The following is a 16,266-nucleotide window of genomic DNA, read 5'->3' as shown; positions in this document are numbered from 1 at the left end:
TCCTCATAAAATAGCGCACAACTTCCAACGAAGATATATTATACTTTGAAAACTTTGAACACCTCGCTAGACGATCGAAACTTCCTTTGACTAAAACTATCAATACGTCTTGTAACATTGAGAAAAAAATACGTCCAAGAGAAATACGAGCGTGAAATTACAAAGATGTTATCAAACCGTAGATATAATAGTTATATATGGAGTTGCGATTATTCGTTCGGAAGTTCCTTTATCGATAGAAATGAACTGGAAATCGATTCCGCTGACAGAATCATCGTGACGAGGGATTGACAGAAAAAAGGGAAACAATGGAGATTCTTGTCTTTTCCGGTGCTGAACAATGGAAAAAGAATTTTTCTGACTTGCCTATCTTTACTTGGGAAATGAAGAAATATTATTCTGCAATAAAATAGAAAGATTCTTTCCAAATTCTACCATATTGAAAATACGAATATTTTCAAGAAACGAACAGTCTCGTCTGTTTCGTTGTAACGCGGAAAATTACAGGGAAGAAATTTTTCTGAAAATGCTAATAAAAATCTGTCTGCCAAAAATAGCCCTGATTTTGTCGATCAAAGGAACAATAGAGACAATATCGCGAATAGCGTTTCCGCGGCTAAGTAAAACGGGGAAGGAAGAACGTGAGGGTCTTCCACTCCGTTTCCAGACTTCCTCCGTTGCGGTCTTCTCTGATCGACTACTTCCGGTTGCCAGATATAATGCAAGTCGCGTATCTACTCGGAAAATGAGCACGGCTGTCTCGTTTTCTGATTGGAAAACTACGAATTGCTTCCTACCGACGATGGATCTCCGGGACAAAATTGAAACCAGGACAGGGGTAAGAAATCGACCAAACCTCCGCTCCGGTAGGATATAATCGAAAGCAGATTTGACTTTGATTTACGCTCGTTATATTCCTCGTTATTGCAATTACCAACAGCCACGCGATTAAAATCAATCTAAAGGAAGGAAGGAGGAAAAAAGGGCTGATACTTTGTTTTATTATAATAGTATATTCTGGGAATTTCATACTCGTGATTCTTAGGTATAAGACGGAAGGGTTCGAGGCACGCAATCTGGGGAAATTTTGGGAAAATGTTGCCGTGTTTCATTTTAGATTTTGAAATTTTTATATTTTTAGATGAACCTGGAATTCATTTTCTTTTCTTATTGATTATTTCAACAGAATGTTTTGAAGAGCTTAAGGAAAACGTGTCTAGAAACAAGGGGGTCAGAATCGTTCGAGTTGTTGGGAAAGTGCATTTGCCGGGAAAGAAGAAAAGAAAGTTGAGTTGCGCGACGCGAATAAGTTGTCGAATTGAACAACTTATTCAGAACAGAAGAAATCGTTTCGGTGGCACATGCGAATGTTTTACATCCTGTTTTCCATGTATACATCACGAATTCATAAAGTACCATGTGTTTAAAAAAAAAAAAAACATGGGTGAGACTCTCGCGGGTGTCATTTTCGGGGTATGGGAGCCATGTTCGGGCTTTGGGTGCCATTTTCGGGTTTTGGGAGCGAAAGGTGCTCACTTCAAAAAAGGTGCAGCTATGATTAAAAAATTGCTGCTTGATGAAGTCCTACAGCATAGGATTGTAAATGAAAATTCTAATTTCTCGAATATGAATAGACGCGTGCGTTGGTCGTGTCAAATTTTCGTTTCAGAGTAAAGGAACATCTCTCTAGCAGCGTCCATATGGTAGAAAAAAATGCCACCGCTTTGGATTAAAACGAAACAAAAATCACTGTCAAACTCTTTATAAAAGAGAAATTTAAACATTCTCATTTTTATACATTTCTCTCCATAAATTTTCCAAAATTTATGGCAGTAAAAAATAATTAATTTATTTTATAATTTGCACTTCTCTTTAAGTATTACACATTTTATCTGGGAAATATTTGAAATTTATTCAGCTGAAGTTTATCATTTATGAAATAATATTTTTCAAGAGGCACGTGTATCTTGTAAATTTCAAATTTAATATAAATGTATGAAAAAAGAAATGGGATTAAAATTTGACAAATTTGAAATTTTGGAAAGTTTGGAAAGTTAGATCCTTTGTCTCTTCGAACGTGAAGTTCTTTAAGGACACGTAGTTGAAGATACTTGATAATCACAATTCAGTACGCGCTTCTTTGACGATGAAGAATAGATTCGACGGTGACATCAACGATGCATGCTTTCTTTGAGGACTTTGTTCTTGAATCTTGTCGCCGAAATAGAAGATCCATTATTCATCGGCAACTTTGCCAGACTTTTCCGTTGCAAGCTCTCGAACCCCTAAGAGAATTTCCCGTTGCAAACGAGACTGTGGCGAGAAGAAAGGGAAAGAACAGGAAAAAGAATTGTTTCCGGTGCATCGTACTTGCATCTCGTGTCCATTGACACTGGCCTTGCATTGCAATCTATAAGTCTTGGAATTTCATTTTAAAAATGATTCTCTACAATTAGGAAAATTATTTATTGAAAAGAGAAATATAGTAAAATATCAGGCAAAAAATTTTTTCATTTATCATCATCCGGGTGGAAGAAAAAATAAGATGTTTCTATTTAATTAATCTACTATGTTAATTATTGCCGTATAAACTTAAACATAAATCTTTAATATCGTCGATGTACGAGGGGTAACAAGAGTTGTCTATGTTCTTCCTTTTCCACGCGGGGGCGAGATGAGCCGTGGTGTATACATTTTGGAGTGTTAGAATCACCGCCGTAAAAACTAGTCGTTCTCTTCAATGCACATTTGTCAGCCAGAGATACACGACGCATTGTCGAGATTCGCAACGTTCCATTGTTTGCCCACTCTCATTCCAGAACGAGGCAAGTTTCACGACGAGAGAGGACTTTCATGGGCTAGGAACGTTTCATTTGCGATACCGGTAATCTTGTTTCGTACAGAACATATGCGATACGCTCGCATCGATCGTACTATGTTCGAAGCTTTATTATTAATAAAGTCGAACACCGATATCAAACGGCGAATCGAAACTTACGGTTTCATTTATGCTGAAAATCCCGATATTCTGCTGCCTCGCGGCTATCCTCTGCTCTGCCTTTTATTTTCAAACTCTGAATCGCTCGCGCTCGGATAAATTAATTGCAGTGTAATTAGAATAGGAGAATACAGTTATTACAGTTTCGAAATTGTTGAACAAATGCATCCTTTGAATGCTGTTGAATTGGAAAATAATATAGTAAATTATTGATTACTGAAATAATTAAACTAACGGTTGCATATTTTTTTTTGTTACAGTGTACCTGGGTGCAGTGTGAACTTCTCCTAGTTAAGAGGAAAAATAGAGAGAAAAATTTTTCACCTAGGACATCCTGTGATTACAACATGGATAAATAAGGTAAGTGATGAAACATTTCCATTGAAATACTACTTATTAAATTAGAAAACTAAGTTACAAAATCGTCTCATCGGTATTTACAATCAACCATATTTCCTTCAAAGGATAATTAATTATAGAACTTACCGGGGCAGTAACGAATGCCTTCGCGAGAACCGGTAATCTTATTTAGTCGTGATTTTCATGCTTACAAGTGGTTCATTATAAAATCGAAGTTGGAACAGTGTGTTTACAATGGCTTGATGAGTCGGTCGGGTAGGGTGCGCCGTGCAGATCCTTCGTGAACGCTGATACAGAGGGGAATAAAAGGGAGGGAACGACAGCCGGTCGGATTAAGCCTTTGAATTAAAGGGAACGACGTGGCAAGTTCGCGAGGAATTATCTAAACCTCTTTCTGTACTTGGACGAACTTGCTGGCGGAATCGTTTCCAACGTTCATCAGCTCTGGCTAGAACAAACATTCGAAAGCGTGGATATAGAAGGGCGGCGGAGGGAAACTTCGTAACAGAGGATTTCCATTTAGAGAGAGATTTTCGCGAAACCTTTGGAGCTTGCATCAAACTGTATGGGATAACACGAAATAACGTGCTCACAGGACGTTTCCTCTGCAATCGAAAATCGTCACTTTGACAAATTGTGCAAACGGTGTGAATCGTCTTCACCCTTCCACGATTTTCCTCTGCCAGTACTTTATCTTTCCTTGTCCCTTCTTTTCGTCTCCTTCTATTCTACTGAAGGTAAACTTTTCTGATGAAAGAGAAATCTTCATCGCAAGGTTTGGTTGTTTGCAAAAGCAATTGTACATAGGTTGGTTAAATTACCGTTCTGAAGATCTTCGAGTAATTTCTCGATAAACGTTGTATTCGGAATTCTTCAAGACACGTTCCTATTAATAAAAGCAGAGTTTATCGGCTACGGAAATTGCGGCGTTGTCTAGATGCATGCCCTTCGACGAAGCGGGCCAAGGGTGAATTTCAGAGGGAGATTCCAGGCCATTTATTATCCCTATTATCGTGGTACCAACTCCTCCACCCCTCCCTCTCGGGAATAAATCACGCATCTGTCCATGTATATGTATATCTTGTCCGGTTCTTTTCTTTTCCGATTATCCTCCTCTTCATATCGAAGTGTTGATACCTTGATTCTGTTCCATTAAGTTTTCAAATAAGCTTTCTGGGTATTTAATATCCCATGGAAGATGGTAATTCGCTTGCAGGGAAATATGGGGCTGGATTAAATTAACCGTGATAATCGCGTTTATTGCTCGAGCAAAAGCTGATGTGTTTAGAAATATATGCACTTATATTTCATAAAAACTGTCTGATAGCTGTTTCGATGAAGAATATAATACAATCAATAAATGCAACTTTGAAACTTGCCAGAAATCCTTATAGTAACCTAATCCATTATACCCCATTTCGTAATAAAGCTTAAAACGCAAAATATATGACTATCTTCCATCGGATAAAATATTGTAAAAAGCGGATTTACTTCTTAAAGAGTCGTCCCTCTTGAGAGGTTATCTGAAAGAAGTTCACTTCCTTCTGCGTTATTGTACTATATTTTTACATTCTTAGTTTCTCCGTAAGAACAAGAAAATACTCGCATAAATTACTGTCGTACCAAGGAATAAAAGGACGTTTGAAAGTGGATTCGCGCGAATGAAATAAAAGATGTAATGAAGCATCGTCGATTGATCGGTATCGCGAGCATCGCGAAAATTACTCACGGCTATGTAACGTGACGTTAAATTAATCATCCAGCCTCGGGGACCAAGCACCACAGCTTTCGATAATACCCTACGTTTATGGCGTCCCGTAAACCACACACCGACCCTCGATCTCCTCCTTTCTTTACCACTTTCGCTGCACTTCTGTTTATGGGACGCGATATTCACCCTTTACGTCTACTTTTACGAGGATCCTCCTCATCGTGCTACGGCACGAAATCCCGTTCGCGAATTAACGAATTCCTAAGCGAAACGGGGACACCATAGCATCGTGACAATTACAGAAACTTGCATCCCTCTTACAGACTGGTGAAATCGTTTCAATTAGAGATGATACGATTTTCAGACAAATTTCACGAAATTACTCCATCGTGAATGATAACAGTTTCAAATGGGTCGTTGAATTGTTTCATTATGATGGTTTGTAGATTCAATTTTAATAGTTAATTACGAAAGATTGTTATTATACTAGGTCAGTTATTCATTTCTTTACTTTTTAAAACTGCAGAAATGAGTTTGTTAGGACATGGACAATATTGATTATTAATTGTACGACGTTTTTCTGCAATTCAAATTAAATGAAAAAGGTTTGTGAATATTCGTTTCGCCAGACAATCAATTTTCAAAGCTACGAAACAATTGCAACGACATTTTGATAATGGGTTTCAAACTAAATTTCAGCACGGTATATAGAAAATAATTCAAATAGGAAACGATGTATATCGTAAATTTAATGAATTCATTCGTTTGATCGTCCGGAAAACGTGATTCATTTTTATTCACAGTTCGTTTCCTACAATTTTCTTTCATTTCACACATTTATTTATTCAAAGTCAATTAAGTAAAAATTAATGAAATACAAAACAGTGAAGAGCGTTTAACATTTCTAAAATATTTTATTTTATGTTTAATTTCAAAATCAAAATGAAATTGAGACTAACAGAGAAGAAAATCATTTTAATCGTGTGAAATTATTTCAATGAATTCATTAAACGAAAAGTAGATAAATAGTACCTATTATTATTTTTACTATCTATTAGAATTTCTACAATGACCGATAAGGGATGTGGTCCTGATTTCAATTTAAATTTCTATTTAAACGTTTCCGCTTCTTCACCGCGGCGAACCCTTTTAAATTTTCGTGGTAAGCTCAATAATTACTCACAGCAAACTACCCATTACGATTAATTCGAACGATTGAGTCCGACGTGGTAATATAGGTTGCGCTAAATGAGACGAGTTCCGTGCGGTGTCTACGTCATTAGAAGGATCCAATAATTACAAAGGTTTTTGTACCCTCCGTATATTTTCTTAATACGTTCTTTACTTCTTTTTTTCTTCTTACGTTCGGGTCGCGAATAACCGTATCTAGGGAGGGTTGGAACGATATTAATGTTTCTTCGTCAAAAGTTCCAACGACGTTGCTGAGTTTCATCTTATAGTAATTTATTACAAAGTGTTGTTCAAAAGAAACATGCCATGCCACGGTGTACGCGACGTTCAAGTTGTTTAGCCTTGCAGCCACAAGAAATACGTAACATGGGGTAAAAACCTCGTTTACTCTATAGGGTGTTTCTACATTGAAAGGATGGTTTAGTTAGAGTAAAATGAAAAATGTTATTGCTCTAAAACACACGAGTATGGCAGTGCCTCTTATACCTGAAGTATTTGCTATAACGATCAACCTGTGACAGTGTACCTTGTAGCTAAAAGTAATGAAAAAATATAAGCTTGACAGAAAATGTCTCCATAGATATTCCAAATAATTTACATCAATAAAAATGTTCTCCGTAGTCAAAATTAAAAAGCAGAACTTCGAAACAAGCTGTAGAGTATTGATTAAAATTCATTGTCCAGAGAACTGTATAAATAATCAAATCAAATGTAATAAAATCAGTTGCTGTTATTTCTGAACATGTTTTATTCATAACTACAAACTGCACACTGGCAGTCAGCCATTTTATATGAAAAAATTGAACGAAGAGTTCGTGTGATCAGTTTTTAAAATAAACAAAATTGAGGAAATCTCGAATCTCTAAAACAGCCATTAAGGGTTTAAATAAAAAGAAGAGTCGTGCACGTTCTTTACTTATTTTATTTTTTATTTTACACTTTTTTTAAGCTATATCGGTCCTTGTTGTCGTAATCACCGTGATGCAATTTTCTTCATAAACGTTCACCAGTGTTCACTGAGTGACCAGTATTGTAAAATCGTTAAACGTATACACGTTATATCGATGTTCAGCATGGTGGTCGTTAGTTTTTCCATAGCACGTTGCCATTGTTCTTCGTTCTTGTCTCTTTTTCTTGGGGCTCGTCCCCCTTGATCCACCTTTTTTCCTCTCCCTTTGCTTTCTTTCACGGCTATCCCCTTGCTCGTTGTATACACGGTGGCAGAATTTAATCTCCTACAAAATGGCTAGCCGCGAACATCGGCCTGGCCGTGTGCAATTATGTAAAAACTATGCTAATAGAAATTGCATAGAAAAATCCATTTATAGCGGGAACAAGAACGGTTCCACGGTGGTTCCATAGGCGTCGAGAACGAGACGATCTCCGTTCAACGAAAGGGGTATTTCGATCTAATGAAAAAAACTGGCGAAATTATGGAGATACAATAATATATGCAAAACGGAGTGATACAGGTTAAACTACGTTGAATCGATATGCATCTTTTCTGCCTTTTATTTTCCCGCCATTGGCTGGTTTTCTTTTTTCTCAACTCCAGCCGTTTTATAATCACCCACACTCTTGGTTTATTTATTATACAAAATTTGCTGAGATTTTTATGAAACATTTTGACCCATCTTGTAGTTTGTCGAATGAATGGAGTGAAATGTATTTATTTATCGATGGGAAGAATCAAGTTCTTCAATCATGAAAATTGAAATACAATCTACCGAAACGGATACGTTTCGTTTATTTACCAAGCTGTTCTGTGATTTTGTGTAACGATCAAAGGTATCAAAAAATGTCAATCGACGAACAACACGATGCACGGAAATATTGGAAACATTAACAGAATTGTCCTAAATGAAAGTTTTTCCAAACTTTTTGGTAGTAGTTTAGATTCTATCAACTGCACGACTGCTTTCTGAAAGTCTAATTGCTCCTGATCTCCCTCCACCCTCGACGTGCCTTCCCTAGAAAGGGGATGCAACCGTACCTGTCCTGTATCCGATAGTATACAACTTCGATAACGATGCAGAGTTGCCTGTAGGTCTCGATGCTACGTCGGATATATTGATTTTCATGAACCATTAAACCGTTATAAAACTAACTTTAATTAGTTTCTATCTCTATTTTTTATTAAATATACCTCAGTTGTAAAATTAAAACATTTAATGGTAGATGGGCCAGTAGTAATCAGCACCAACTGAGGGAATTACAGGTTTAACGATAACATTCAACCCATGATAGTCTTACAATTAGATTTCTAGTTTGAACCCTTGGCACAGTCATGAAATTCAGGCTAATTCGATGCGATCTGCAGGGCTAGTTACCGTCGAACTAATCTCGAAGGAGCAAAGTTATCGCCCGTTTGGCTAGGGTCCTTAACCGAGACGTCCTTTACGATTTCTTCCGGCGTAGTCGAGAGCAAAGTACGAAAAGGAAAACAATGTTCGGGTGAAACTGGTCATTACACATGATTATGTCCAGCTTGTGCTCACTCGACTTGCTTAATTAACTCCTTTATCCTTGGTAAACGTCAAGAGGACAATACTTGGAGAATCGCGACCCCATTGTCCTGGTCGTTCTACAGGACCGCGTGTCCTTTATGGCTTCGGATTTGAAAGTGTACTGCAAGCTGAATCTTAGTCGAATTCTTGTGGTTGAATGTCTTCATCTGCTCTTTCCGTGTAATTATAGAATTGAGAATCCAGTTTAAATGATGTTAATTTAAGAGAAACTTATCTTAGCTGATAATCAATTTTTATGGGTTAATCATAAATTCAATACGATTCTTTGGAAACTTATTTTCATCTGAAATGCTAGAAAAAGCATCATTTATTTAGAAGAAATATTGTACATCAACGAAATGATCCACTCTTTGTGGTGGATTTTCAGCCACAACGAAATAGTAGTTCAGAGCATTAAAGCATAGAGGGAGATATCTAGATCCAGCAGAACAAGCAAACGCGTTAGGAAATATTGTATTGACAGGTGTAGTTGCCGAATCTGAATTCTGTCAAGCTACTGAAGCGTAAATTAGATAGACAGAATCCAGCATGATATTCAACGAATACGAGCCGAGATATTTTCCAAATATCATGGTAATAAATACGTATACGTATCGAAAATTTACAAAACCATGCAAATTCTAAAAGTTTATCATCTAACATTTAGATTATCTTATATTATTTTACATTCTTGTATACTTCTGAATTATAGTTCTAACTATTTTTCCATATCACACGGACTGTTTTTGTTTCTGTTTTTATCAAAATACTTCCCCCGTCAATTTCTAGTGTAATTTGCATTTAAAACACGCATCTACGAGCGAGATAAAATATTTATTACAGGCTTTTGCATGCGTAAATCACCCCATACCATATACCCATTGGCTCGTACTATACGTACTTTCAGTAACACGCTTTTCATCGAACGAAACTTTCTCTTCCAACTAATTTTCCATCCAATCAAAATTCGACATGTTGTTAAATAACAAAGGAAAATCTCTTTCGTGTCGCTGTGGCATATGTAATATGAGGAAATAATGAGCTGGTAAAATTAATGGTATTTTCTACTGTGAATTTCTCGATGCAGCTGAACTCATTCGGCGTCTCTGGGCTCCTGGAGAATCCAGAAACATAGCGTTCGATTCAGGGCGCCAGAAGTTCGACTTCTTTCGGTGTCGTAGGTTAACATTGTCTGGTTGCCGATGGAAAGCGCGAAAAGAGCAGCCGGTGCTCGGACACAATGGGCAATTTTCCGTCGAGACGAGAAGTTTCGTGGCCAGCCTCGACGACGATTAGATAGGCGCCAGGGTAATGGCGGGAGGTCCAATCTGCATTCGTAATGACGAACGTGGAAGGTGACACAGTGTCTGACCCTGGTGCGGGGACATCGGCCATCTATTAACCCCTAGGGCCATACGAACCCTCCCCGAATAGTCTGCTTCTCTGTCAGGGGGAACCGGCCAGGGTAACCCCGTGCTGCCACCACCATCCCCTTAACGACCCCCGACTACCAGTATCCTTCACTGTTCTCCGTGTGTAAAGCTCATCTTCTAAATGCTAAATGTACACTACCCCTCAAAAGTCTTAGAATAGGGTATATTTAATGAAACTTGGAAGTTTTATGCAAGAGGGTGATTTACATAGTTCCTGGAACATCTTCCTTTTTAAGGGGACTGATCCCCTTATAAAAAATATCACATCTAGGGAAATTAATTTTTTTTAAAAAAGAAAAACTTTGATGTAAATTTTTTTAAATATCTATAAAATACGGTTTTACAATCTAGAAATATCCATAAATATTCGAAGACTTTTGAATGGTATTGTACACTGACGTTGGGTAGTTTTGTAGGGATGAAATTTGAAACGCTTTCCTTTAAATCCATCGATCTTCGTTGGAATCGTTGTTCGCTTAATTGGCACGCATTTTCAACGGAAACGATACGCTGGGAGGAATTTAACCCTTTGCGGTCTGACCTTTTTTTGACTAATAACCAACTGTCCGGTACAACTTTGTACAAACCGCAGCTAGTTTACGCGATGGTTCAAATATGTTGAAACTGTTAAATTTGGAATTGTTTAAAATCTTTTAGAACTGTTGTAACAGTATTTATTTACGTGATCTGTTTCCGTTGACATTTAGTAGCAAAGAGTCTACGCCATCAGCGGTACGGTAATGAGATTTTACCGATATCGTGTACCGATGGCATCGCTCAAAAGACGATATCAATTAATTATGAGCGTATCCTTGCAATCGGGATCCGATTTCCGCAAGTTTACTGCTGCCACGCACGGCCTTTGGTTCTCGCACTTTAGTATTCACCACAGATTCGCAAGTTAATTGGAGCATTTACATCTGTTTCTCCCGCAAGGCTCATAATCGTGCGGCAGTGGTGTTGCCTTTAAACTGAATATCCGAAAATACTCTTACGAATTAGATAGTTTCATCTATAATACCTACAATATCTATTTATAGTAGACGTTGTACATGTTCCGTAAGACTGGGTCACCATTGACCCAGCTATTGCCTTTCATTTGCATTTCCAACATGCAACAGCTTGTTAACTCTTACTGCTTCATCAATTATTTACGATTACGCAGTTGTAGTCAACAACATACCATTCTCCACTGGTCCGGTGTAACATGAGTATAATTGTAACAGAATGTAAACAATTAGATTGGGAAACAGTCCATTATCGCTCTCTAATTATCCTACGTGAACCTAACAACTTGATTTATTGTAACCGGGAACAATTAAAACATTTATTTATTTTTCTCATTATTACTTAATTACTGTGTAATTATCGCGATGCGATATTCTCCTAATTAGGCTTTTGTTTGAATCGTGTTACGATATAATTACTGACCCGTAATAATTAAGCAACTGATCACGGTTTTCGTTAAATCAATCCTGCAAGGTTTCATTAAATATTTCATGTAAATCCAAACTGAAAGTTCGTTTCCACGAGCTTTGCATTTGCGAACGAATCAGCATGTTCTTTTTTTTTTCGAAGAACTTTGATTCTGCAAAGTGACACAACAACGTTTCACGAGATGAAGGCGAAACATCGAAGGCGAAACATCGAAGGCGGGGTTGAGCAGCCCTCATCAGGGCCAGTATTGCCACGATAGCGGAGTTACTTGTCAAATATTTACTCTAGGTGATGCTGGCACACAAGAGCCTTCTGATCCTCTTCGATGCATCAGGTACAGGTTAGAGACAGGGTTAGGTGAAAAATATTTCATCAGATCAGACATCTTCTTCGCATCACTGTGCACCTATCTTAAACATCATTCAATTTAATATTAATTCTGCCAATGCATAATTACTTGACTCAAGAGTAGCACGCTTTTCGTAGTAATTATTTCAACTATCAAAAAAACAAAGATCAACTTGTTCCATTAATTATTTTTTTTGATTGCTGGTATCGATATCGTTTGATTAAGTCATCCAGACTGGCAGAGATGAGTGCGAACAAACTGCAAGTACAAAGTGCGTATAATTAGCGGTCAGGTTGTCTGTTAATTAAATAAATGGCAGACTTCAAAGCAGCGATGGATGGAAAGAAAAAATGGAGTGTCGCGGAGGTTGAACGCACAGGTGTCTGGACATTAAACATTCAGTGTCCGTTCGTTCCAGGTCGTTCTATGAACGTCCAGAACCGGAGGACTTTGAAGTGTACAAAGGTCGCGTAGCTTACTCGAACGTGGTACAGTGAGCTGATTGGAGGGATCAAAGCCTCCACGGCTAGCCGGTATTTAATCATCCGACCGCTGAAGAACGCATCTGCTGTCGATTCGTGCCTCTGTCAAAACCTCTGTCCAACTCGTTTTTCACGCGTTCCATTCCCCGCTATTTTCTGTGACATCATTCCTTCTCGTTACTACGCGTACGTTTGTTGCCTCGATTGATTCTCTTCATCTGTCGATGGGATTATTTGAAAAGAGCTTTCTGCGTCAGATTTTTGTTAAAGCTTGTTATGAGTAGTGAAGAAGTTTTCTAGATAAAAAAATCCATGGCTGTATTAATTTAAAGTTACAACTGAATGAAAATGATTTCCTTGAAAATAGTTCCTCTGAGAACAGTTACACTGATGGAGACGTTTTACTCATTCCTCGGAGCAACGCTGAAAGTCTTCGTTCTTTAGTGGATTCATTTGCTCGGTCACGATCTTCCGATTCTTTCCGATTGTTGGAAAATGACGACCTTTAAGGCTATTTTTAATCTTAGTTAATAAGAGGAAGTGATAGGATCTGAGGTTGGGGGAAAAGCGACGTTGTTATTTGTTATTCTGATTGTTACAGTTTCCTTCGAGTTGTAATACTGTTGTACTCTGAACTAAAGAGAAATTTAATCATCATAAATACTAAATACACTAATGTAACACATTTTGTGCATGTGCTTAAAGGTGATAAATACAACAGCAAGAAGTTTCACTGTGAATCAAGTTGATGGTTTTACTACTACAGTATTTTGTCGATTAGTTACGCTTATATAATTATTGTCAAGGGTTAGTTAAAATTACTGAAAAGTTCTGTGTAACAATAATTTTTTATTCCATTCAACAGTTGCAATATATTTAAAATAACACTGTAGAGAATTTATTCAGTTACAAAATAGTACGATGGTATTTTTATACAATAATTTAAAATCTGCCTCGTCAAAGGACCATCCATCTCATTATATCAACATTTTTCACCGTGTGCTTCATAACTTTCAGCGTTTAAAAGCGTTTCCCTGTAATTTGCGCTTTAATCGTTATCGATAATCCTTTAACATGTACATTTTCGCTTTCATAATATGAAAAGCTTGTGTCGCAGTCAAGCACCCCACTGTCGTTCTCTTTCGTTACGAAAGGTATTTCGGAAAAAGTTAAAAGAGATGGTAGGTTGGGTTACCCCTCATATTTCAGTAAATTGCGTTTTGCTTTTCACACTTTGCCTGGTTGATGTCGCATCAGCAGACCAGCTTTCATTTGCCATTGCAAGCATAGGGTGAATATTAAAATTCAACAGAAAATTCGAATGAATAATTTTTCATTAAATTTCAACAGCAATCTTTCTCTGGTTTCATCGTCGATGATACTTAAATTCGTTGGTAGAACAAGCGTCAATGAATTTTATACAACGATAAAATATCATCGCCCAATTTGCTACTTTATTCTGAATGAAAACAGAAAGCGATCGGAAGAAGCCATACTCTGTTTTCAACGTTTATTTCAAGTTTTTTCTCATACTTTTTTTGAAACCAAAAATACTGGCTGTGAATTTCTATCGACCTTTCATTGTTTCATGATTTTCTGTTATCTTTATCCCGTTTATTTTCTATCTAAAACAAAAACTAATGAAAAAAGAACCGGAAATAGTACAAAAAAAAAAAAAAATCAAAGTCTATGAATTATTTACAGAAAGCAAAGGTATAAATTTCATTCTTCGAAACCGATTGCAGAAAATAGCAATGGGTAAAAACAATTCATCTCCACTGTTTCAAACAATCGATGTTTTATCGTAATCTTTCAAATCGTTTCCGTGTAAGAAGAACGTTTAAGTAGAATATGACATGCTGGGTTGGGAAAGGTAGAAAAGCGAACGAAGCTGTTGGAAGGGTAGGAAAAACTTTTATTAACGCCATTGCGGTTAGCGCAAAAAAAGGTATCGGACGATCGACATAATACCAGAGGATCCTTTTATAAGCACGTCCGAGGCAAACGAGTTTTATAAAACAGAAGTAGCGATGTTAAAGCCACGATTGAGCATTATATTTCCAGCGATTAATTATCTTGTAGCGACACCGCGAACCCCGTCCCCATCGATCTTCGTGCGTGTTCGGTGGTGTTCGGTGGCGATCGGTCGGCTTCGCGCGTAACTTCGCAAGCGCCGAAAGGGCGGTGGGGCTCGCGAACTTTCGGTCGTGGCGCTTACGTTCATTCGTAGTTCAGCGCCCGGTGCGCGCGATCGGCGCGCCATTTGTCGTGTGTGCTCGCCGTTCGACGTGTATCGCGTGTTATCCCACGTTAATTAATCGTTTTTCGGGTTAACGATCCAGGGTGCAATCGATCGTTCCTCGACAGATACAAGTGTGATACAAGTGCATATTGCGTGGTTGCAAGGAGACGCTCCGAATGTGACGCGTGGCTCGAAACGTTATTGGAATTGAACAGTGACAAAGTTCGACGAATTTCAAGTACTCCGATTCTATCTTATCAGTGGGATTCGTACAGTTTAATGCATCGAGGTAGATGTGAATGACAAAAAGGATAAGGATAAGAGAAGTGCATTCAAACGACAAAAGGTATTTTTCAAGGCTTTTCTCGCGTAGAATAGTGTGGTTCGGTCAGCGGTCGGGGGCAAAAGTTAGGTTAACCGCTAGCGGTCAACGTATTTTGAGGATCACGTGTTGAGTGTGAAACACTGGTACATAGGGTACGAATTGGTTTTAGTTAGATTTCAACGCGAGCCTTTGTGTATTGTAAGCATACTCGTGAAAGAAAAAAAAATCACGTTAATTAAAGGTGATGCGTTACGTGTGACAAGTCGAGCCAGCAAGCGCTTTTTTCAGTGATGCAACTCTACGCATAGCGTGACGCACAAAGCAGCCATGTAGTTCAAACGACGCACGTGAAAGTTCATTTTAATTAATCTTTGCTCGTTATTTTCGAACGTCCCTCCTATCACCTTTTCGTTGGGTTTGCTTTGTTTTACGATTTATCATCCAAACTGAATACATCATTAAAATTGAAAATAATTTTAATCTTCTTTTTAGAAGTCCCTACGTTAATCCGGTATCATTTTTTTTTTCATACTGTTCTCATTATTCTTTTACGATTTTAGAGTTACAATTCTTGAGAACGAAATTCTTTGTTCAGAGATGTTCCGTGCAAATAATGCTAATGTAATACGTTTGAATATTCATTCCTATGTGCAAATATTTAAAAATTTTAAACGAATATCTTCTTTCTGAATTCTTTGCGAAAGGAAGCAATGTTGTTCCCTGTAGTAGCATATATTTAAATAAAAGAAAAATACGAGATACCCTCGGATATGCAATTTCACAGCTAATTTGCAATTAAATCGGTTGATTAACGTGTCGTCGCGATGAGATAACATTGTTCGATAAAAAGCCACTTTAATTAAAATAACGTTCTCTGTTCGATTAAGATGAGTCATTCGATGAAACGATGAAAATTTGCAATTAAAATTGTAACGAAAGCAGCAGGATATTTCGTATCATGAATTTTTCCATTTTAAATTTTAAAATATTCATGTCTATTTGACCGTTCCGGTTTATTTTTCCTTAACCATTGCAATTAATAAAGCCACGTAATAAACGCGTTTCTGGGCGTTAACGCTTCGAATTGTCACGAAAAATAACCTGCAGAATGTACGTGAATTAACGAGACCGTGAACGTGTTGCGACGCGTGGGTGCAGAACACGAAAAGCGTAAAAAAAAAAAATGTTGAGCTGGACCTGGAGCTTGTTTGTTCTTCCTTTGCTTTGTTTC

The 16,266-nt window shown here is 37.6% G+C and overlaps 1 protein-coding gene across 7 annotated transcripts in view; it reads left to right on the top strand.

The window, feature by feature from the left end:
- LOC117610975 (TWiK family of potassium channels protein 9) overlaps window positions 1-16,266 on the top strand; it is a 222,782-nt gene that overhangs the window by 38,038 nt on the left and 168,478 nt on the right. For 5 of the 7 annotated variants that reach the window (XM_076693348.1, XM_076693347.1, XM_076693345.1 and 2 more), the window contains exon 1: window positions 14,709-15,056. The gene's annotated coding sequence lies outside the window, so the exon portion shown is untranslated. Of the gene's footprint in view, window positions 1-3,258; window positions 3,359-14,708; window positions 15,057-16,266 lie in introns of those variants that run through there. The other 2 variants (XM_034338846.2, XM_076693346.1) reach the window with 2 other exon arrangements.

This window comes from Osmia lignaria, chromosome 3, assembly GCF_051020975.1.
Source record: "Osmia lignaria lignaria isolate PbOS001 chromosome 3, iyOsmLign1, whole genome shotgun sequence".
NCBI classification, from domain to species: Eukaryota; Metazoa; Arthropoda; class Insecta; order Hymenoptera; family Megachilidae; genus Osmia; species Osmia lignaria.
Note: the sequence above shows the minus strand (reverse complement) of the source record. Positions and strands in the feature narration are given on the sequence as shown.